This window comes from Oryctolagus cuniculus, chromosome 10, assembly GCF_051225735.1.
Source record: "Oryctolagus cuniculus isolate XC-2025 breed Fujian yellow rabbit chromosome 10, ASM5122573v1, whole genome shotgun sequence".
NCBI classification, from domain to species: Eukaryota; Metazoa; Chordata; class Mammalia; order Lagomorpha; family Leporidae; genus Oryctolagus; species Oryctolagus cuniculus.
Window position 1 is genome coordinate 42,960,221 of NC_142876.1, and position 25,777 is coordinate 42,985,997.

At 39.4% G+C, this 25,777-nt stretch overlaps 1 protein-coding gene across 50 annotated transcripts in view; it reads right to left on the minus strand.

Annotated features, from left to right (window-relative positions):
• The window catches only part of DTNA (dystrobrevin alpha), a 419,235-nt gene that overhangs the window by 106,024 nt on the left and 287,434 nt on the right, over positions 1 to 25,777 (minus strand). The window lies entirely within an intron of this gene.

A 25,777-nucleotide genomic window follows, 5' to 3' on the forward strand; every position in this document is an offset into this window, starting at 1 on the left:
TTTGTTATTGACGACTTGAGTCCTAGTTACTTTCACTAGAATCCTCACGAAGGCCCTTTCTATTTTCTTCCCTGTTTACCCTGAGGTTCCAATGACACCTCGGAAACCATGACCACAACCAGATAAAGAACGGTTTCTTCACTCAGAAGTTTCCTCATATTCCGTTCTGTAATCCATCCCTAGTCCCGGTCCCAGACAGCCACTGACCTGCTTTCTGTCACAATTTTCTAGAATTCTAGTACTAACCAGGCCCGACCCTGCTTAGCTTCCGAGATCAGATGAGATCAGGTGCGTTCAGGGTGGTGTGGCCGTAGACTCTAGAATTCTAGATAACTGGCATCAAACACTTTGCACTTGTTTTGGGGAGAGGGGTCTGAATACACCTAGTGTGGACTTAGTAACTTTAGGTAGTGTTTACTTAGTTTGAGATTAATGTATGTTGTTACATGGATTAATCTGTTCCTTTTTATTGGTGAGTAGTATTCCATTATATGGCTATATCACAATTTGGGTATCAAATCACCTGTTGATGGATATTTGTCCAGTTTTTAGTTAAGAATAAAGTTACTATAAACAATAGTGTGCAAGTCTTTGTATAATCATATGTTTCCATTTCTCTAGGTAAATACTTACAAATGAAGAGGCTTGCTTGGCTGGTAGGCATTTTAACTAGAGAGAGAATACACACTCCTGTCTGCTGGTTCACTCTCCAAATGCTCACAACCCTAGGGCTCCAGGCCAGGGCAAACACAGGAGTGTAGAATGCCAACAAGGTTTCTCACATGTGGGTCATGGATCCGACTACTTCTGCCATCACTTGCTGCCTCCCAAGGTCTGCACTGGCAGGAAGCTAGAATTTGAGTGGAGCCAGGACTCAAACCCAGGTCCTCTGACAGGGTGTCCAGGCATCCTAACTGGCAACTTAACTGCTAGGCGAAATGTCCGTCTCATGTGTAATTTTTAAAATAAACTTCTGAACTGTTTCCCAAAGTAGTTGTACCACCTACAGTCCTATCAGGGGTGTATTCCTATCAGGGGTATATGAGAGTTCTAGTTCCTCCACATCTTCATAAAGCTTAAGGCTCACTTTTCAGCACACTTTTGCATTTCCAAGTAAATATTTTCTCTTTTCATTTTGAAATACATATTCTTCTAGGTAAGAGCTTTAATGATTCAAACATTGTTATTCACAGTGTCAAAAATTAGTGCACTATAGAAGTATGAAATTATAATTTTATGTCAAAAGACTATTTCTCCTGTTGGCAACAGCATACATCCTGTGCACTTCAGTGTGGTTAGCATGTCACATCTACCAAATGACAGGCCCACGAGGACTCTGGTGAACATGCTCCTATCTCTGCATAATGGTCTCCTTTGCCTGAGAATTGTACAGGAGAGATGAAGAGTGCATCCGAGAGGAAGGGGGTGAGGCTGGGGTCCCTGTGACCAGAACTCAAAACTTTAGGGGAATGACGGCCCAATATTTCTGTCACAGTGCTTGTCAAAGCTCAGTTGCATGGCAGCCTCCATGGCCTGGATCTTGGCGGCGCTGTCTCCATACAAGAGCTTGATTTCGCTGACACAGACTGTACCACCACTTCGTCTTTGTTGCACGCTGTTCCGTCTTCTCTCGTGCCTGCCTGAATCCTAGCACTGCCCTGGGGAAACTGCCCAGAGCTCTTCAATGTGAGTAACTGCAGAGGGTGTCCTGCGAGGTCAGCTGATGGCCCCAGAAAGGCCGAGGGCGCCCAGCCTGTCATGAGAGCTTTGGGGAGGAGCTACCGGAAGGAAGGAGCATGGGAGGCCGAAGTAGGCCTCCACAGCCCTCTCCGGGGCCTTCCGGTGGCTCCACAACCAATCCGCTGCGGCCGTAGTTTGCCAGTACCTCGTCTATACCCGGTGAGAATCCCACCACCCAGCAGCTCCCGACACGGATGCCTTCACTGCCGTGCCCGAAAATGAAAAAGTCCACGTAAGCACAGAAACTCACAGGGACACAGCTCGCAGGTCCCGGGCGGTGGCCAGGCAGGACCTGCTTTTGGGTGGGGAGAGAAGGGGCGATGGGGAGGGGTGGTTGTCTGGCAGATTAGAGCTCATTTCCGGTGCGTGTCACTGTCTGTTTGCACTGGGGAGAAGAAGGCTGTGCATGCTTTTTTGGCAGAAACTGCATGGGTTTCGTCTCCTACTTTGCTCCCTTCTGACACCTGCCAGGCCAGTGCTGTGGCATCCCAGGTAAAGCTGCCTCCTGTTCTGGGTGCGGTTAGAGTCCCTGCTGCTCCACTTCCCAGCTTCTGCTGATGGCCTGGGAAAGCAGCGGAGGATGGAGCAAGTGCTGGGGCCCCTGCACCCACATGGGAAACCCTACAGAGCTCCTGGCTTCACTCTGGCCCAGCCTTGGCTGGTGCGACCATTTGGAGAGTAAAACAGCGGATGAAAGATCTCTCTGCCCCTTCATTTTCTCTCTCTCTAACTCAGCCTTTCAGATGAATAAAATAAATTAAAAAAAAAAAACAAAAATGAAAACACCTCAACATATCTGTTGAAGCCTACTACAGCTGCCTGCTATTTAACTATGTGACCACGTGTTTTCTTGTCTCCTTTACCTTTGTTTCTCTGACAGTGCTATATGACCTCTCACTTTTAGTAAATGGTAACTTTATCACCAGTTCCTTCCATTAATGCACAAATAGGTCAACCAACCAACCATGTCTTTGGTCAAGTTCTCTTCTCCCAGGTAGTTTAACTTTAGGATATCGACCCCCAGGACCCTGCAGAACCACAGCCATCTGGTAAAATTTCAAATTGGGCATAAAGGAAAACAAAACTCCCAAGTCCTTCCTTCCTAACTTTATATATGTTTTGAGACCTAAGGCATAAATGGATTATGCGAATCACCAAATATTGGTTATATAAAATCTTCACTGTAGCCTTCATTTCAAAGTTTGCTGTTATTTTTGTAACTTCTTAATATTTTGTGTCATGAGGGCAACAGACCTGTGCCCAACTTCAAGGATCACTGGACCTGGAGTCCAAAGACATAGGCCCCAAATCCGCCTCTTCAATGACAAGTGTATAATCTCCTGGCCTTTAAGATTTAGAGCCTCACTTTCCTCATCTATTAAATAGGGATGGTATTCCTTAAATGGCAAAAAATGCATTATATAAAAAGTAGTTGTGTGTGATACACTGTCGATAATGCATTGTATGAGAGTACTTCAAAAAGTTCATAGAAATGGATTTAAAGATTTATTTTGATGCATAATTTTTTTGAAATCCGTAATTATTTTTCATAATACACATTTTTGTAAACACTCTGAAGACCACTTATATGCAGAAATTTCAACTTTCTTTGCACCAACTTTCTTTGTAAACTTAATTCCATAAACTTTCCAAAGCACCTTTATACAAATGCATGACAAGAATCATATCAACAGAAAATTTTTTAAATGCCAAAAATATTAAATAAGGAAAAAAAATCAAATAAGGAAATGATTTGTATTTCTTAATGTTATTTATCTAATTTTCAATTTAGCAAGCAAGGTACTTTCATTCTGACCCCTAGTTTCTTCTCATCCACGTCTCACCCATCATACCTTATTGTCATCTCCATTTGCTCAGGATGTCTTTCAGGGTCCCCAGTCTCCAAGTTTTGTGCCCTTCCTCTGTGCCCCCTTAGCACCCTGCTCCTCCCCATGACAGCGATCCTCTCTGTGGGCCAGCTGGCTTTGTTTCTTTGTCTCATGTGCCACAGGAGGAGACTGCTTGAAGTGGCAATTGTTCCACTCCAGCGCCTATCACAGTCCCCCATATACCACTGGAACTTAACCTCTGTTGACTAAATGTGTGAATGACAAAGAGATGACTCAAAAGTGAAACAAGATTTTCTAAAGATGCATTTGATTTCTAAAGAGATGATAGGTGTAGTCATGAAAAATCACAAGAATTGGTTCAAATCCTCAGTGTGTCATCTTGAAGTCAAGTTACCCAACTTTTCTGAGCCTCCATCTCAGAAAAATTGACAGATAACAGCACTTACCCTCAGATGATTACAACGAAGATTAAATGAGGGAAGGCCTCTACAACATTTGAAATAGGGCATGCCACATAGGGAATAATAATTTTTATTATTAAGAATAAGGTATCTAGAAATGATACATAAGTTATTAAAAATAAAGTCCATAGTTTTGTTCTCACCCATTAAGGTCTCATTATTAGGAAAAATAAGTTACTAACTATAAGTGATTTACATAAAATTGGTTTCCATAACTGTGTGTTACACTATGGTAGGTTCTGAGGACTTACTGGCAAGCAATACAGATGTGGTTCCTGCCTCAGAGAGCTGAACATCTGGAGGAGACACAGACATGACTGCCACAGAAAATCAGGAATTGTAACATACTGTGTTCTCAGGGTCAGTAGGTACAAAATAGTGTTATGATATGGTCATCAAGGGGCCAGGAGACTCAGATAAGGCTGGAGGAGCACTGTAGTCATGAGAGGGATTTTGATTTTTATGCTGAGTGTGAAGATATGGATTTTAAACAGGAGAGAGACATGAACAGAAGTGTATCTTAAAGTGATCCTATCAGGGGCTGGGGATTAAGAAGCTCGCATCCCACATTAGAATGCCTGTGTTTGGTACCTCACTCTGGCTCCTTTCTCCAGCTTCCTGCTAAGCAGACCCTGGAGGGCTGCAGTGATGGATCAGTGACTGGGTTCCTGCTATCCATACCAGAGACCTGGATTGAGCTCCCTGGTTATGGCTTCGGCCCAGCCCAGTCTTGGCCACTGTGGGCATTTAGGGAGTAAATCCACAGATGAGAACCCTGTCTCTCAAATAAATAAATAAAAATTTAAAAAGAATAATTTCTGACTTTAAGAGAAGAGAGGAATGGAGATGGACTGGCATTCAGGAGGAAATAGCTGGTGCTTATTGTAGTCCAAGTAAGAGGTGGTGGTATATATATATATTTTTTTTGCATAGGAGGAAGGTAGTATGCAGAAAAACCTGCAATCATGCATCACATTATATGAGTTATTTTCCAATGGAAGCACAGTAAAAAGGATCCAGAATTTGCTACTACAAACATTGAGGTTTCATTTGTGGCTCAGCTAATAAGTTTAAAATTCAGTAAGTTACTTCAACTCCATAAATTTTTGTGTTCGTTTTTTTTAGAAAGAAGGAAGCTAATACCATCCAGGGGGAGTGTAAGTTAAAAGGGAAAATATATCTATAAGTGCTGGCCACAGGGCTTGGCACATAACAGGTGATCAACAAGTGATGGCTATTAGTGCTGAAATAATGAAACCTCCTCTGATCTAAGGCCATGTTATGCTATTATTGTTAATTTCTAAGATCCATGAGCAGCACTAATTTTAGTTCACTCTCCCAAATTCAACCCACTAATCAACACATAAAATGGGGTAATATGTTATTGTGGGTGAAATTAAAGAAGAACAAATTACATTCCAACCATAAAACAGATACTTTCTCAGATTAGTTGCTATAAACTCCAAATGAGTGGGGTTTAGATTGATTTTACCATATGGCATCCTTAGAAACAAGGTGACGAAGGCTCTATTTCATGAAGACTTATTGGAAACTATCTAATTGGTAAATTTTTTGGGAGGTATAATCACAGCACAGAAGGGTTCAGAATCCTGGTCAGAGTCTAGGTTCCAACTGGCTTCCCCAACTGTCTATCTGTATGACCTTGGACAGTCAACTCCCTTAAGTGTCAGTTTCATTATCTTTAGAATGGGGACATTAATAGTTACTCCATTACAGGGTTATTTTGGAGGTCAAGTGAAATAATGCATGTGAGGCACAATGCTTAGTGTGTAAGTATTCAATATATATTAATTATTAGTATTTGAGAAACTTCAGTATCATAAGCCTTTTGCGTGTTGAAATAGACACAGAGAAATGCTAAATTGAAAGTCTTAAGAAGCTGCTAATAAATCTGTTTAAAAAATCTGGCAGTTTTATAAATATGTTGTCACTATAGTGTATCAAATCATTTTAGATGAGCATTTCTTCAGGTTGTGCAATAATAACTACTTACCACTAGATGGCACTGTGCATACTTTACTAAATAATTATTAAGCTTAATTGTCCATAGAGCACCTTTTACTGTGCACAGTGGGATTCCCTCAGCTATACAACTACATACATTTTATATTAATATACTAGGTAAAGAAATAGTTTGTATAGTGAAATTTGCTAGTTAATATTAACCATATAAAGAATAAACATTCTCAATGTAATATGAGTGCTTAATACTTCATAGAATTTTCAAAGCAAGAAATTAGTGTTAATTTCAGTCATTAACTATTGACACCTAAGAGTTTGTCTTTATAAATTAATGGAAATGGATACAAATCATCAATCATTTGCCATAAATCCAAGCCACCTCAGGTAGAAAGGCTAAGTCAGATTGTGGGGCAGAGAAGTTGCAGCTGGACAGGGAAATTTGTTCTCTCAGGAGATGTTTCCTATTTTGCTGATGTCTTAAACTACTGTAATAAGAGATGGAATCCTTGGTCCATAGTTATGGGGTGACTTAAATCCAAGTATGCCTAGGAAAAGTACTAACATGACAGATTTATACCTAGATAGAAATGACTAATATCATAAACATTATTAGAAATACTAGGATAATACAAATATGTGAGAATATGGGGCTTTTGAGAGTACAGAAAGAATAAAAACATAAGATTTCAAGACTTAGTCCAGGGCCAGCATTTTGAAGACCACATTCTAGAGGTCGGGTCCAGATCACTGAATCTAAGCATGATGTCCTTTTTATTTTTATTTTTATTTATTTTTATTTATTTATTTTTTTGACAGGCAGAGTGGACAGTGAGAGAGAGAGACAGAGAGAAAGGTCTTCCTTTGCCGTTGGTTCACCCTCCAGTGGCTGCCGTGGCTGGCGCACTGCGGCCAGCGCACCTCACTGATCCGATGGCAGGAGCCAGGTACTTATCCTGGTCTCCCATGGGGTGCAGGGCCCAAGCACTTGGGCTATCCTCCACTGCACTCCAGGGCCATAGCAGAGAGCTGGCCTGGAAGAGGGGCAGCTGGGACTAGAACCCGGGGTGCTGACGCCACAGGTGGAGGATTAGCCTATTGAGCCGTGGCGCCAGCCTTTATTGTTGTTTTAAGATTTGTTTTCTTATTTGAAAGGCAGAGTGATAAAGAGAGAGAGAACTGTATATAGAAAGAACTTCCATTCAAGGACTCATTCCCCACATGACAGCTACTACCATGTCTGGGCCAGACTGAAGCCTAAGCTAGGAAATCCAACCTGGGCTCTCACGTGGGTGGCAGGGGTCCACGCACTTGGGCCATCATCTGCTGCCTTCCCAGGCCCATTAGCAGGGGAGAATCTGGGACATGAACCATCATCCTGACATAGGATGCTGGCGTCACAGGAGGCAGTGTAACCTGCTACACTAAAACACCAGCCTCTGTTGTTGTTGTTTTAAAGCAGTTGGACATCTCAAAAATTTTAAACCCAAACTCTACCACCTTCTGGTTCTAAAATTTAAGACAATGGGAAAGGGTTTTGATACAATTCTTCAGGTAATTCTGACAGTCACCAACTTATAAACCTTTAAGAAGGGTCTCAGAGGGCTCGTAGCTAGGGAAGGTCAGTAGGCAATCATCACATAGTGACTTAGCTTCAATCATTTTGGAGCAATGATTCTCAGCTTTCACTGCACATTGAATTTGCCTACAGGTTGTCAAAGAGCTCCCTGGTAGTGGTACTGCTGTGGCAGCCCTCTATCCTATCCTGGAGAATCAGATTTGCATTTTAACATCCCCAGGAAATTTTACTCAGCTTAGGTATAAGCAGCACCGCTCAACAACAATCGGTGCTTTGGCAACAAAGAGGCCACTTGGTAAATCCTAAGAGGTTATGAGTTATGTTGCAAGAAGCTAATCACTCTCAATTTATGCAATTTAAGAATGACCGTACCATTTTGTACATTATTTTAGGAGGATTTGAGGTCTACATTTAGAAGAAGGTAACAGCATCATACATGCTTTCTCAATTAAGGGAAAAAGAAATTTGAGGTAGGCTGAAATACGAATATAATCCATCAATATGCCATTGAGAATATAAGAGAGGTCTTCAAAACGATCATGGAGAATGCATATCATGAAAAAAATTGCATGATTTTCAAATTATTTCTGGCATTAAATAAACTTACCTATTAATTCTATTTTTTTCCATAAATTTTTTGAAGTGCCCTCTCATATGCTGTTGAAAAATATACGAATTCCCTAGTGAGCAGGATGTGGGGTGGGGTGGTGGGTGTATGTGTGCTCCGTTAACCTTCACCCTTTGTCCTCCAAGCTTAAAGCAAGGGTGACTGGTATCTGGAGTCTTGCTCAACTTCAGTCCTCCTCATGAGACGTGCAAGTAAACATGGGAAAAGTTCGTCATTACTTGTCCATCAGATCCCATGGCAATGGAGACAGATAGTTTCCTGTGAAAAGTCATCTGACTCTCCCCTCCTTAGATGTAAATTTCCTGAAGTTCAGTGCCATATTCTCATTGAATTTTGCACCCATGAATTTCTCAATGCAATCACATTCTTCCAAGCTGAACCCATTTCAGAAAATATTTCTGATTAGTTTACATACTGGGTTACAAGGGACAAAGTGAGTTCTTTCACACAGAAGATTCTTAAAATATGTCTGTTGGCTTACAGAAAAGTGAGTGATGAGACTCCTTCTCTTACTTATCCAGCAACATTCTGATGTTCTTAGAATGAAAAAAATGAACAGACATATAAGCATTGTCTTTTTCCTATGACAACTCTCAGAAGGGAAGCTTCCTTCAGTATTTTAAGTGCCAAGTGGATTGTAGGTGGAAAAATTTGCTTTTAAAGAGCTTCACATGTAGCTCTACAGGATGAGCTGTGAGGGGTCCGGGAGAGGAACTCAGCCCTTTGTGAGTGTCAGGAACAACTCTGGGTCCTTACCAAACACAGCACCCTATGGCCTTCATTCTTAGCCTTCCATCTCAGACACTTAAACCTTTTATGCGTAAGGATACTGTATACTATTGTATACAGTAGCTCTTACTTACTTGGAACCCTTACTTACAGTAGCTCTGTTCTCAGTTCTAGAATTGCAGTGCACAATACAGGCATGTCCCTGACTTGCAGAACTTACAGGTGGTGGAGAACATAGCTATTAGATAAGCAATCTATTTTCTCTCTTTCTTCTCTTAAAATGTTTAGTTGATGAGCATTTTATGTAGTCAAGATATCAAGGTATATAATATGATGATTTAATATTCATGGTAATTAAAGCATATATATACTAATATTTATTTTCTCTTATAGAGAAAAACGTGGGCTTAGAGATAGTAGTACACTTGGATTCAAGTGTTGCTTCATTTGTTCAACAGGAATAATATCATATCCACCTTCCTTATCTTACAGGTATTCTGAGGAACAATGAAAATTGAGAGTAAATGGTAAAGTACTAGATAAATTTTAAGTATTACTCTTATTTTTGAGAGAAAACAGCCACTAAAATTTCCCATTATGTGCAAGTAGAATTACAAGCTACTCCTCAAATTTTTTTCAATTGTTTCTTTGTCAGTTATAAGATATTTGTCCCCAATTTAAACTTTCTTCTAGAACTTACGATTTGTTTTTCTCATGATGTTATCCACAAGAGAGTGTGATATAGTGATTACTAGTTTAGTTAGTTAATTTCAGCTCAGACACCCATTTTGAAATTCAGAGAGCCTCAGTTCATGAAAAAGAAAACAAGAATATTTCAATGCATCACTACTTAACACATATCTATTGCACATAAGGGCAATAACATATGGTTAAAGACTGCCGTATGCTTGTAGAGTTGTAAAAGGCAGCAAGAAACAAGATTCCATCATAGTTTCAAAAGAAATGAAACCAAACCAGTAAATTTTAAGACTACAATATGTTATGGTTGATGTTATTGGCTATTTAAAAATAGAGAGCTTTACCATAGAAGAGCTTGTAATTTCCCCAGGGAAAGATCCACTCAGAAGATCAGCACAAGACACCATGATATCAACCAGCCATAGTGCAAAAGGGCTACAGGTGCCTAAGTACAGGGCTGCTATTGTGAGCTGGAAACTCAGGGAAGGTCTGGAGGAGGAGGTAGGGTTCAGGTTGATTTCTGAAGCACAGCAAATGACGTGCATTGATGAAAATGATGAGAGGAGCATACTCCAGAAGAGGATCCAGCATCAGTGCACAGAGAAAGGTGGTGCATTCAGATTTTGTGGCGACCTGACTGGGCCACAGGAGTTTCTGCTGGGCCTTACAGGAAAGCGGAGCCCATCACCAAGTCATCATATGCAACACTTTCACAAATTTTCAACGAGCAAATCTTTCTTTATTTTTTAATTTATTGACAACTTGCACCTTGTATAGTTTAATCTTGGTTTCATTTTAAGACTAGCATGTGAGCCAGTTCAGATCCATGACTACAGCCAGAGTTGGACAGTGAAAGCAGGGGAGTTCTCTACACAGTGAGCAGGTGTGAGCAACTCCTCGGATGATTTTTGATAGGCAATGAAGTTTGAGAACCACTGCCATGGGCACAACTTAAAGGATGTAGTTAGACACAAGAACAACAGGAAATGGATGCTCTTTTGAGTCAGAGGAATGTGTTTCAAAGAAATCAGAAAAATTCTGGGAACCCTATGGCCACAAAAGCTAGGTATAAATTAGCCAGTTGTTGATTTTCTCAAAAAATGATTTACTTTTTTGATCTTATTCAGACCTCTTATTGCGACAAAATAGTGCTTAAAATTTGTTAGGGAGGAAAAATTGAGTTAAATGGCATTTTGCCAGAATCAACAAATGTATTTTGATGAAATTATATTGATGATATTAGCCATCACTCAGCATTAACCAAACATTGCATCTGGAAAAAAAACTGTTAGAAAAACACAATTTTTACATTTGTTTTCCAATAGTGACTATGAGTTATCTTTATAAAATGTGAATCCAAACTTTACCAGATTTTTTATACTTCTGATCTCAACAACTTCCTTGTTCCCAAAGTATGCTTTTATTACCCAAGTAGTTTTAAAGATCTTTGGAGAGATGCCTCATAGCTTACAAAGATAACGTTTTCATTTCACTTTAATTTCCTGGTTAAGGTGATGTAATAAGGTTTCATGAAAAGGTCTACAGCATAGTTTTGGTGTAAAATCAAAGTGAATGTCATGCCAATCCTCAAAGACTCTGGCAATACATCCAAGGCTCATGAGGAAAATATATTCAGTGTCTCTCAAACTGTATTTGTAGACCAGCATCATTATTCAATATGAAGTATAATAATTGTTGGCTCATTAGCTGTTATCCTACAAATTAAATTTAACTAAATTCAACTGAACACACATTTGTTAAGTCTATTATTTTTAAACTATTGTATCAAGGGTTGTAAAGACAATAAGAGAAGGTAAATGAAAAATTGGAACAGTAACTTATTTCTCCCTGCCAGTGCTTAGCAATGTTCAGAATATATTTAATAACCATAGAAGCACAAGGATCTAGTATCTTATCTCTTCTGTGAGTAGTCATTTTATACATGGCTTAAGACTTCACTGGATAATTAAAAACATTTTTTAAAGTAGTCATTTGAGAGGAAGAGAGAGAACAAGTGTGCATGAGAGAGTGCAAGACAACCCCCCCCCCCCCCCCCCGCCCGGGGCTCTTATCCATTAATTTATTCCACAAATGCCTGCAGTAGCAGGAGCAAGAGAGGGTTGAAGCTGGGAGCCTGGAACCCAATCCAGGATTCCACATGGGAAGCAGGAACCCTATCACTGAGCCATCATTGCCAACCTCCAAAGGTCTGTATTAGAGGGAAGCTGGAATCAGGAGCCAGAGGTGAGCACTGAACCCAGATACTCTGATATGGGACACGATGTCCTAACCACTAGGCTTAACCACTAGGCCAGACACCCACTATCATTGGATACTTTTTTTAGTGTAGTAGTCTTAGCAGTCCCTAAATTCTAATGCCCTAGTTTGGGTTTTTCCTCCTTTCAACTTGAAAACAAGCTTCTTACTCATCTCCAATGTCTGTCCCTTCCTATCTATTCTAGGAAATACAATAAGGTTTAGCTCTGATCATGCCATTCCCCATTGCCTATTGAATAAAATCCAAGATGCTAAACAGGAAAGCCAGAGTTTAGATTCCAGTCTAGCAATCTTTAGTCTCACCTCCCACTACTCTCCATCTTCCCCCAAGAGCCACTCTGGACTCCTGGCAATTACAGAACAGAACTTTGGCCTGCTTGTATGTGCCTTTACTCCGTCTGCTCCCTCCGTCAGGTGGAGCCTTTAATCCATGCACGCTGTATGTCCTAGGAAGCCCATTACAATACCATCAGGCAGAATTATTCTTTCTGTATTGTCATTCCCAGAGCCCTCCATATATTTATGGAAACATTTTCCAAGGTTATTAATGGACAAGTTTTTTTTTTTTTTTTCTCCATTGTAGGAGGAGAGGAGAGCATCTGAAATTATGGGCTAACTTTATGTTCAGGGTCATGTATGTTTTGAGGAAAATGGATCCATGGCTGTCATCAGATTGTCCAAAAGGTACATGGGGAGGAAGTTTAAGAATCAAAGAACTAAGTGATGGGTGGCGCCGCGGCTCACTAGGCTAATCCTCCGCCTGCGGCACCAGCACTCCGGGTTCTGGTCCTGGTTGGGTCGCTGTATTCTGTCCTGGCTGCTCCTCTTCCAGTCTGGCTCTCTGTTGTGGCCTGGGAGGGTAGTGAAGGGTGGCCCAGGTGCTTGGGCCCTGTACCTGCATGGGAGACCAGGAGGAAGCACCTGGCTCCTGGCTTTGGATCGGCGCAGAGTGCCGGCCGTGACAGCCATTTGGGGGGTGAATCAACGGAGGGAAGACCTTTCTCTCTGTCTCTCTCTCTCTCACTGTCTAACTCTGTCAAAAAAAAAAAAAAAAAAAAAAGAACTAAGTGATAAGCATCTTGAAGATATGAACTTTGTCTTGCTTGTATTTGTATCCCTCACAGTTCCTTGCACAACAGCTTGTTCAAACTGGTGGTCACAGATGCATAGTGGATGGAATTGAGTACAGCACCTGCTACAACCAGGCACTGCATGTACTCCCTGGGACGCTCCCTTTTACTTCAGTATTCTAAGAAAATTCTACGAGACTTATTGAGCTCGGTTTCCACCGTACATCTTATCTCTTGTGTGGATGGCCAGAATTCAAGATGCCAGAGACTACATTCTGAGAGGAAGAGCATCCAAATTGATGGCAACTCTGGGGAACTGTCTTCTACTTTCCCTTACAGCATTTTAAAAAATTTATTTTTATCTTCATTTGAAAGACAGAGATGGACAAAGAGGCAAAAAAATATTTGCCATATACTGATTTAGCCTCCAAATGCCTGCAACTGTCAGAGTTCAGACAGGCTGAAGCCAGGAGTATGGAATTCAATCCGGATCTCCCATGTGTGTGGCAGGAACCCAAGTACTTGATCCATCACTGTTGTCTCCCAGGGAGTATATTAGCAGGAAGCTGGAATTGGAATTGGAGCCGCAACACAAATCCAGGCACTCAATGGACATCCCAAGAGGTGGCTTAACTACTAGCCCAAATGCCTGCAACAACTTTCTCTTCATAGTTTTTGATCTCACTGACTCTGCATCATATGTCCATCTGGCCAATATAGAAAGTATGAACAGACATTGGAAAGAGTATGCAGCAAATGGTGGTAAAATGTTAGATTTTTTTACACCCATCTTGTACTGTTTAAATATATAATGACTTTTCTTTTTGCAGCAAAAGTAAATACTGGGATAAATAATAGAAAATACACTTTATTTACTCCTTCAGGAGTTAGTATTGCCTAGCTACCTATTGCATAGAAAACTGGGAAATGGGGTGATCATTTGGGATGAAGAGATCTCTAGGTGGCTCATGAGCACTGCAAACCAATAGCAGATAACATGAATGAACTCACAGAAAAGAATGTTATATAAAGCATAAGGGATAGGCGTTTAGCCCAGTGGTTAAGACATACATATCCCACATCTAATGCCTGGGTTCTATTGATTTATTATACGACATGGTGAATATAGTTAATAATAATGTATATTCTAAACTTTTAAAAAGAGTAAACTAAATGTTCTTACTACAAAGAAATGATAAGTATTTGAGTTGATGTATATGTTAATTATCCTTTTTTTTCTTTTTCACTGACACATAAAAATTGTATATATCCATGAATTACCATGGGATACATGTATACATTGTGTAATGCCCAATCAGGATAAACACATCCATCTCTTTAAACATTTAACACTTCCTTACAGTTGAAATACTCAAAGTTCTTTTAGTTTTAAAAACATATGCTGTTTTAATAATTCCAGAATGTATTTATGTAGCATAATGTCATATTGTACCCTATAAATTCATCTTACTATTATTTGTCAATTAAAGATAAAACAAAGTCAATGGAAGACAGTGATGAGGAACCTTGAAAAATGGAGGTCAAGGTTCATTATGGGTGATACTTTGGACCTGCCTTTCTAAGTTCTTGGCCCTACCTCTTTCTCCAGTCCCTGAAGTAGTGACCAGTCCCACAGATTCCGGCAGGGAAGTGTAGCTACAACCCTAGCCTGCTTGGCCTCAGAATCTCACACCATACTTCTGATAACTCAGCATGAGTCTACCCCACACTCATACAAGTGCAACTCAGAAGTGTGGGAGCATTAATGACTCTCGGCCACCCTCGGCCAATGCAGGACAGAGTGTCTGCATCAAAACATCCTCCTTTTGCTCCATGAGTGGACAGTTCCTTGTATTTCACAGGATTGCTTAGAAGTTCCTCTACCATCTATTGGCTTTTCCTTCCTTCTCTGTTCCAGTTCTGATCTGGGTTCACTTTCCAAATGAGTTGCTTCCACACATGCCTTGTTTTGGGATCTACTGTCTGGGGATACAAAGGCTAAGGCATTGATTTTAAAGAAGTCCCTGACTATTTCTCATTATATCCTCCCAGAAGAATAAACAGTGAGAAGAAAATAGTGAGCATGACATGATATCCAAAGCACATTTTGATTCTGTTTGGTTTTCTTGACTTGGCATTCTCCATAGCATAATATCACTGTCTTACTCATCAGAATTTAATTTTCAAAACAAAATATATCACCTTTGATAATTTTCTTTCTTTATTATTTTTCTGAGAAAGTGAATGTCTTAGGGTGGTACCATTAGTATTATTGTAAAATTATTTATTACATTTAACTTGAGAGGCAGAGAGACTGAGAGTGATCTCTTATCCCCCGGTTCACTCCTCAAATGCCTGTAACAGCCCAGGCTGGGTCACCCTGAGTTAGAGTTCAGGAACTCAATCTGGGATTCCCACATGGGTGACAGGAACTCAAATATTTCAACCATCACTGTTGCCTCCCAGCATGTGCATCAGCAGGATGCTGGAATGGAGAGTGGAGCCAGGACTTGAACCCAGACACTCCAAAATAGAGACATTCCAAGTGGTAGCTTTACTGCTGCACCCAGTGCCTCCCTCTCATGCATCATTATTAATTTTGGGACAGGCTTAGTGATCCTAAAGCTTGCCTCAATGTTTCTGTGTTTTCTGACTACAGGCCTTGCAGACACTGTAGGACAGCCCTTCTGATAACCATCACACTTAGCTAATTGGAAATTGGAAGATCGCCTCTCTAGTTCTATGACTTTATCTGGTGTTTATGTAAGGGAAGTCACTTAATATCTTGTACTATGTTCACCTCACATGAAACAAACAGAAATTTATAATTTCTGATAGATATGAAGATAAAGCAGAAGTCCTAGCCCAATACCATGAATTGTTAAAAATAGCTATAGCTTTATTTCAATATGCTTGATATTTTTATACATTACAATTATAAGTAACACTTTTTCATTTAGAAAATTATACTTGGTTCAGGGGACAGATTGGCTATATAACAGTTTATGCAACAAAGTTTTAGAGTATACTTACTATTTGATATTCATAAAATCAGAAGTTTTAAAGAAAGACTACATTCATTAGATTCTAAACTTGAAGGCACTATGTTATAGATTTGTCACTAAGAAATAGTACTATCTAGGATAAATTAATGGGAAAATACATACTACAGTTTTCTTTTTATGCTGTTCTGGTTAATTTTTTCCTTTTAAATGCAAATGATAATGCTAAGAACTTATTTTCTAAGTGTTCCTGTAGATGCATTCTCAATGCTATTTTGGGGGAGGAGGGTGTTAAAAAGGGAAGAAAGGGAGAAACCTTCACTGGACATTCCAGACTTTTAGCTTTCTTACTACTGCTGAACATTTTGAAGATAACCAAATAAATTGTACAGCTACTCCAAGCACAGATTTTGGAAAGGGCCTGGGGAATCTGAGTAACAGGAAAAACTGTAGAAACAAATGAAGTAAAAAGAGAGTTTGGGCTAAATAAAAAAGGTAGATAAATTATCAAATCATTAACTCTAGAATGGAAACAATGTGCTTTGTACCTATTTGGTTTACTGTGATCATCTATCAGCTCCTCAAGGTGAAACTTTGAGCCCAGATCATCTCTGTGTTCTTCCAGGTAGTCAAAAAGATGTCTCCCTGAGAGCCATTCATTACTTAAGAGACATTTTATACCTTGTTCTGCAAATGAACATGGATCAAATGCATGCAGAATGCTAGACACTGTGGAAGATGTGAGACAGTGAAAAAGACATGTGTCTTCCTAACTAACCATCTTATTTTCCTCATAGCACTTACTCTCTTCTATCTGAAATTATTGTATTATTTGTTAGAAGGTAAACTCTGTGAGAGTGGGTGTCTTTTCTGTTTTGCTTACTGCTCTTTATAGAGCCCTAGACACTTGGCATGTGATGCGTACTTGTTTGCTGAATAGTTTTAACAACTACTTCCTCAATAGAACATAGCTTTTGTCTTACAACAGAAACCATTCATAAATATAATTTTTTAAAGCAAAACTTTTCTTTCAGAAACATTTCTTAGGAAGTACCATGGATAAAACTTAACCATGTGCTTGACCTTAAGGCATCATTCTATACACTTTAGAGTTTAGTCTATTTGATGGCCACCATTGGAAAGAAAAATGTTTCCAGGATATTGAGAGATTAATGAGAATGAAATTTCTGTCCAGCATGATGAAAAAGTTCTGGAAATTGGTAGTGGTGATGCCTGAACAACATTGTGAATGTGTTTAATGCCACTGAGCTGTACACTTTTTAAAATGGCTAAAATGGTAAATTTTATGTTTTATAAATTTTAACACAATTTCAAAAAACATTGCACACATTTATGCAGGAAAACAAAATCATGCTTAAAACAAAGTAGAGACAATCTACAAAAGCAAATAATGAAAACTGATTTTTTTAGAAAGTATTTGCTGTTGGGTTTGGTAGTAGTAGGGCAGATTATTTTCTTTCTTTTTTTAATTTATTTGACAGGTAGAGTTATAGACAGTGAGAGGGATAGACAGAGAGAAAGGTCTTCCTTCCATTGGTTCACTCCCCAAATGGCCACCACGGCTGGTGCTGCGCCGATCCAAAGCCAGGAGCCAGGTGCTTCTTCCTGGTCTCCCACATGCGTGCAGAGCCCAAGCACTTGGGCCATCCTCCACTGCCATCCCAGGCCACAGCAGAGGGCTGTACTGGAAGAGGAGCAACTGGGACTAGAACCTGGCGCCCATATGGGATGCTGGTGCCGCAGGTGGAGGATTAACCAAGTGAACCATGGCGCTGGTCCCCAGATTATTTTCTGTACATTTATATTTTTAGAGTTTAATATATCATTTCTCCCCATTTTCTGTGAGAGTTTGTATGTATCAAGCCGGAGAATGAGACTCTTATGTTTTTGCCAGGTTCTGGAATCACCCAAATATTCTGAAAGGAGTCTGGCTACAGGATCTTCCACTAACAGGCTTAATGGCTAGGCTTCATATAGCTACTGCAGCTTCCTCTAAAATATGAGGATGAATGTTGAGATTCTGAGAACCTTCAATGCAGAAAAAATCAATTCCAGATTAAGAAACTCAAATTATTGGAAAGGAAAACAGGATTACTAAACATTGGGGTAAACCTAAATGACATCTAAAATATTGTCCCCATTGCCTTGCTGGCTGTCAGCAACATATCTCTCAACATCTAGAGATTGAGCATGTGGGCATCTCCATCTTTAAGCCAGCCATAGCACTTCACGTCTTTCTAGTCTTTCCAAGCTCTTAAGTTTCTCTTCTGCTGCCAGCCAGAGAAAAGCTTTCTAAAAGCCCCAAATGGGGCTGGCGCCGTGGCTCACTAGGCTAATCCTCTGCCTGTGGCACCGGCACCTGGTTGGGGTGCCGGGTACTAGTCTCGGTTGCTCCTCTTCTACTCCAGCTCTCTGCTGTGGCCCAGGAGGGCAGTGGAGGATGGCCCAAGTGCTTGGGCTCTGCACCCGCATGGGAGACCAGGAGGAAGCACCTGGCTCCTGGCCATTTGTGGGATGAACCAATGGAAGGAAGACCTTTCTCTCTGTCTCTCTCTCTCTCACTGTCTAACTCTGCCTGTCAAAATAAATAAATAAATAAATAAATAGTCCCAAATGGATCAGTCAGGCCCATTAAAATAATCTCCCTATTTCAAGGCTATCTGTGCAACATGACATAATCCAATCACATGGGTGAATTCCCTCAAATTCACAGTATTTGGGGTTATATTTAGGATTACCATAGATAGATTGTAATCCAGGTAAAAGTCTTGTGGGCCAGGTAGTTATGGTTAGCAAAGGCAGCTATGGATGGATTAAAAAGCTATAGTGAGTACAAGTGATGAGACTTCATGATTAATTATTTGGATTGGGAGGGAATATCAGAGATTACTTCTAAGGGGGGTTAGTCTAGCAGTTAAGACACTGGTTAAGACATCCATACCCCATATCATAGTGCCTGAGTGTGATACCCATGACTTTAGTTTTCTGCTACTGCAGAGGCAATGGTTATGGCTCAGGTAATTGGATTCCTGCCACTCACATGGGGCACATAGATTGCATTCTCAGTTCCCAGCTCTGGCCCCAGTTAGGGACTGTTGTGGTTATTTGGGGAATAAACCGGAGGATGGTAGCTCTCCCTGTTTCTGATGTAAACGAAAACATTTTAAAAAATGCATCCCAAATTTATGTTTTAGGCCACTTGGTGGTCTCAGTACCATGCACTGAGGAGCAAACTATCTTTTAAGTTGATTCTCATTTCTGCACGTGGAGATCCAGTTTTCCCAGCACTGTTTGTTGAAGAGACTGTCCTTGCTCCAGAGATTGATTTTAGCTCCTTTGTCAAAGATAAGTTGGTTGTAAATGATGCACAGATTGACTTCTGGAGTTTCTATTCTGTTCCATTGGTTTGCACTTCTGTTTTGTTTCACCAGTGCCAGACTGTTTTGATTATAAATGTCCTGTTGTATGTCTTGAAACCTGGCATTGTTATGCCTCCAGCTTTGATTTTGTTGTATAAGATTGCTTTGGCTATTCGGGGTCTCTTTTGATTCCATATGAATTTTAGCATCATTTTTCCTAGATCTGACAAGAATATCCTTGGTATTTTGATTGGGATAACATTGAATATGTAAATTGTTTTTAGTAGTATGGACATTTGATCTTCCACATCGAAGATTTTTCCATTTTTTTGTGTCTTCTCTTTCTTTCTTTAATGTCTTATAATCTTCACTGTAGAAATCTTTGACATCCTTGGTTACATTTATTCCAAGGTATTTAATTTTTTGTAGCTATTGTAAACGGGATTGAACTTAGAAGTTCTCTCTCATCATAGCATTGTCTGCATGTACAAAGGCTATTTATTTTTGCATGTTAATTTTATATCCTGCCACTTTGCCAAACTCTTCGATAAGTTCCAATAGTCTCTTAGTGGAGTGTTTTGGATCTCCTATTTATAGATTCATGTTATCTGCAAATAGGAATAGTTTGACTTCCTCCTTCCCCTTGTATCTCTTTGCTTTCTTTTATTAAAAATTTATTTATTTGAAAGACAGAGTTTCAGAGAGGCAGAGGCAGAGAGAGAAAGAGAGGGGTTGGGGGAGAGAGAGAGGTCTTCTATCCACTGCTTCCCTCTGAAAATGGCCACAGTGGCCGGAGCTGGGCCCATCTGAAGCCAAGAGCTTGGAGCTTTTATCACTTGAGCCATACTGCTTTCCTAGGCTAAAGCAGAGAAATGCATCAGAAGAGGAGCAGCCAGGACATGAACCAGCACCCATATGGGATGCTGTCACCGTAGGCATCAGCTTTACCAACTACACCATATTGCTGGCCCCACTTTAATTTCTTTTTCTTGCCTAATGGCTCTGGCTAAAAATTCCAGGACTACACTGAATAGCAATGTGAAAATGGGCATCCTTGTCTGGATCTTAGTGGGAATGCTTCCAACTTTTCCCCATTCAATAAGATTCTGGCCGTGGGTTGACAAGACTGTTACCTTAAACCTTATAATAAAGTCCACTCAAAATGGATTAAGGATCTAAATATACAACTTTATACCATAGAATTACTAGAGAACATAGGGGAGACCCTGCAAGAGAGGGACACAGGCAAAGGCTTGGAAAAGACCCCAGAAACACAGGCAATCAAAGCCAAAGTCGACAAATGAGATTACACCAAGCTAAGAAATACTCAACAAAGTGAAGGGGCAACCTGCAGAATGGGATAAATATTTGCAAACTATGCAACTGATAAAGGATTAATAACCATAATATATAAAGAGCTTAAGAAACTCAACAACAGCAAAACAAACAATCCAGTTAAGAAATGGGCAAAGGACTTGAAAAAGCCTTTTTAGTAAGAGTAAATTCCAATGACCAACAGACACATGAAAAAAGCTCAGGATCATTAGCCATCAAAACCACAATGAGGCTTTACTTTTCCCCAGTTAGAATGAATCTCTTATAGAAATCAACAAGCAACAAATGCTGGTGAGGATATGCTGGTGAGGGGAAAATGTATGCTAATCCACTGTTGGCGGGAATGTAAACTGGTACAGCCACTGTGGAAGATAGTATGGAGATACCTCAGAAATCTGAATATAGATCTACCATATGACTCAGCCATCCCACTCTTGGGAATTTACCCAAAGGAAATGAAATCATCATATGAGAGAGGTATCTACACCCCCGTGTTTATTGTAGCTCAATCTACAACAGCTGAGATATGGAGTCAACCCAGATGTCCATCAACTGAAGACTACATAAAGGAATTATGGTAGGGGGTTCCAAGATGGTGGAATAGCAACAGGATGGTCTGATTGATGCAGGGTGAAATTAATACTTAATAAAAGAGAGAGTATACTCTCAAGATAAAGCTGTTGGTGAACGTGGTGGGAGACCCTGCAAGAGCAGTGGAGGTGATCTGGAACCATGCAGGGAGAGTAAAAACACAACATAAGACCTGCCAACTAGGATCCTGGGAGGAAGACATTCACCTCAGCAAGTAGGGTGAGAGGGCACTCCACAGGCCCACAGCACTGCTGATACAATAGGAGGGAGAGCTTAGTGAGCTGCTTTTGGAATTCCATGAGAATCCCCCATGACAGCAAGTGACCAATTTCCCACAGGCAGAAAAAAAAAAAAAAAAAAAGGTGGTGCGTCTCTCTCCCTCCCTACCTCCTCACTAAAGTGGGGACCTGGGGCCAGTGCGGGGAAAGTTGATGCCATTTTTAGACACAGGCAGGGGGCAGCTGCTCCAGCTTCTATGTCAGTTGCACTGTGCTGGTTGTCTGGTAATGGGAGGGGAAGGAAAGTGCCATCTATGAGACTCTCCAACCTGCCCAGCACGATTGAGAAGCAAATGGGGCTGCAGCAGGCAGGTACTTTGTATGCCTGAAAACCACAGATCTAACCAGAGAGAAAAGAATTCTACAAATGCTGAAAATCAAAGGCAAAAATTCAAAAAAAAAAAAAAATAAGGAAGACATAATGAGCCCCTCCAAAGGAACACTATGACATTTCAACATTAGAATGTGAAGATTAAGAGACTGAGGAAACACCAAAAATGGAATTTAGGAAACTAATCATTGGATAATCAGAAGCAAATTCACAAACTAAAGAAAAGTATATATGATATAAAATTTTTCCCATGAAAATTAGATCTTAAAGAGAAATCAAAATGAAATACTAGAAATGAAGAATTCAATATATCATATAAAAATGAATTGGAAAGTCCTAACAATAGAGTTGGTGTGGCAGAAGAAAGAATATCCAAGCTAGAAGACAAATCTCTGGAAATTTTACAGTAAGACCAAAAACAAGAAGAAATTCAAAAACTAAAGAACACTGTTGGTGACCAACAAGATACTCTCAAATGACCCAACAAATGGCTCTTAGGAGTTCCTGAAAGCATGGAAAGAGAGAAAGGATTAGAAGGCCTCTTTAGTGAAATAATAACAGAAAATTTCCTGAATTTGGAGAAAGAAAGGGGCATCCAAGTACAGGATGCACATAGAACTCCCAATAGACATGACCAGAAAAGATCTTCACCATGACACATTGTAGTCAAATTCTCCACAGTAAAGCATAAAGAAAAGGTTCTCAAATGTGCATGAGAGAAATTATAGATTATTTTCAGAGGATCCCCAGTAAGACTCACAGTGGACTTCTCATCAGGAACCATACAGGCTAGGAGAGAATGGTGAGATATATTCCAAGTCTTAATTGTAAAAAACTGTCAACCCAGAATATTCTACACTGCAAAGCTCTAATTCATGAATGAGGGAGAAATAAAGACCTTCTAAAATAAACAGAAATTGAAAGAATTTATCACCATCTGTCCAGTCTTACAAAAGATGCTTAAGGATGTGCTACACAGAATCACAGAAACATGGACATCACTATGAAAGAAGGTGAAGGCAGAAAATCCTCCAGTAAAACTACAAAGGAAATCCAAAGTAAAAAATTGGAATAATTAGGGGAAAATGGCAGAGTCAAGTTGTTACTTTTCAATAGTCACCTTGAATGCAAATGACCTCAACTCTCCAGTTAATAGACACAGACTGGATGAATTGATTAAGAAACAAAACCATCTATTTGTTGCCTACAAGAAAAATGTCATGAAGAAAGATACTCGCAGACTGAAAGTGAAAGGATGGAAAAAGATATTCCACGCTAACAGTAACCAAAAAAGACTTGGTGTAGCCATCCTAATTAGACAAAATAGAATTTAACACAAAAACTGTGGAAAGAGACAAAGAAGGGAACTATATAATGATTAAGGGATCAATTCAACAGGAAGATGTAACTATTATAAATGTATATGCACCTAATTACATGGCACCTGGTTATTTAAAAGAAATGTTAATGGATCTAAAGGTAGAAATAGACTCAAATACAATAGTAATGGAAGACTTCAATACCTCACTTTCAACAATGGACAGATCAACCAAACAAAAAATAAACAAGGAAACAATCGAATTAATCGACACTATAGAACAAATGGACCTAACAGATATCTATAGAACTTTTCATCCTACAGTCGCAGAACACACATTCTTCCCACTAGTACATGGAACTTTCTCTAGGACTGACTACATGCTAGGCTGTGAAGTAAGTCTCCACAAGAATCTGGAAAGGCACTACATAGATGAACTATCAATACATCTCAAGTACCTAGAAAAACAACTCAAAACTAAAACTAAAACCAAATCAAAACTAGCAGGAAAAAAGAAATAATTAAAAATAGAGAAGAAATAAACAAAATCAAAGCAAGCAAAAAATACAAAAAATCAGCAAAATGAAGAACTGGTTTTTTGAAAAAATAGACAAAATTGATACACCATTGGCACAACTAAACCAAAAAAGGAGGGAGAAGACACAAATTAATAAAATTAGAGATGAAAGGAAACTTAACAACAGAAACCACAGAAATAAGAAGAATCGTCAGAAATTACTACAAATAGCTGTATGCCAACAAACCAGAAACCTAGAAGAAATGGACAGATTCTTGGACACATACAACCTACCTAAATTGAGTCATGAAGACTCAGAAAACCTAAACAGACATATACTCAAGATAGAAATTTAATCAGTAATAAAGACCCTCCAAACCACAGCAACAACAAAAGCCCAGGACTGGATAGTTTCACTACTGAATTCTACAAGACATTTAAAGAACTAACTCCAATTCTTCTCAAGCTGTTCAAAAACAATTGGAAAGAAGAGAATCCGACCAAATTCTTTCCATGAAGCATCACTTTTATTCCTACTCCTGAAAAAGATACAATAGAGAAAGAGAACTATAGAACAATTTCCCTGATGAATGTAGACAGAAAAATTCTCAACAAAATACTAGCCAATTGAATCCAACAACATATCAGAAAGATCACTCACTGGGACCAAGTGAGATTTATCCCTGGTATGCAGGGATGGTTCAACATTCATGAATCAATCAATGTGATACATCATGTTATCAAATTGAAGAACAAAAATCATATGATTATCTCAATAGACACAGGGAAAGCATTTGATAAAATACAACACGCTTTCATGATGAAAACTCTAAGGAAATTGTGTATAGAATGGACATTCCTCAACACAATCAAGGCAATTTTAGGACAAACCCATGACCAGTATCAATCTGAATGGGGAAAAGTTGGAAGTATTCCCACTGAGATCCGGTACCAGACAAGAATGCCCACTCTCACCATTGCTATTAAATATAGTCTTTGAAGTTTTAGCCAGAGCCATTAGGCAAGAAAAAGAAATCAAAAGGATACAAATTGGGAAGAAGGAAGTCAAGCTATCCCTATTTGCAGATGATATGATTCTATATTTAGGGAATCCAAAAAACTCCACTAAGAGACTATTGGAACTCATTGAAGAGTTTGGTAAAGTAGCAGGATATAAAGTCAATACACAAAAAATCAACAGCCTTTGTATACACAGACAATGCCATGGCTGAGAAAGAACTTCTAAGATCAATCCTATTCACAATATCTACAAAAAAATTAAATACCTTGGAATAAATTTAACCAAAGATGTCAAAGACCTGTACAATGAGAATTATAAAATATTAAAGAAATAAATAGAAGGGAACAAAAAAATGGAAAAATCTCTCATATTCTTGGATTGGAAGAATCAATATCCTCAAAATGTCCATACTACTAGAATCAATTTACAGATCCAATTCGATACCAATCAAAATACCAAGAACATTTTTCTCTGATATAGAAATTCATTTGGAAGCACAGGAGACCCCAAATGCTAAAACTATCTTATACAGTAAAAACAAAGTGGGAGGCATCACAATACCAGATTTCATGGAATACCACAGGGCAGTCATGATCAAATAGCATGGCACTGATACAAAAACAGATGGATAGACTAATGGAACAGAATAGAAAAGCCAGAAATCAATCCAAGCACGTATAACTAACTCATCTTTGACAAAGTGGCTAAAATTAATCCTTGCAGCAAGAATAGTCTCTTCAACAAATGGTGCTTGGAAAACTGTATCTCCACATGCAGAAGTATGTAGCAGGACCCCTACCTTACATAAAAATCTACTCAAAATGTATTAAAGACCTAAATCTATGACCTGATGCCATAAAATACTTTGAGAACATTGGGGAAACTCTGCAAGACACTGGCATACACAAAGAGTTCTTGGAAAAGACCCCAGAAGCATAGGCACTCAGAGTCAAAATTGACAAATGAGATTACATTAAATTGAGAAGCTTCT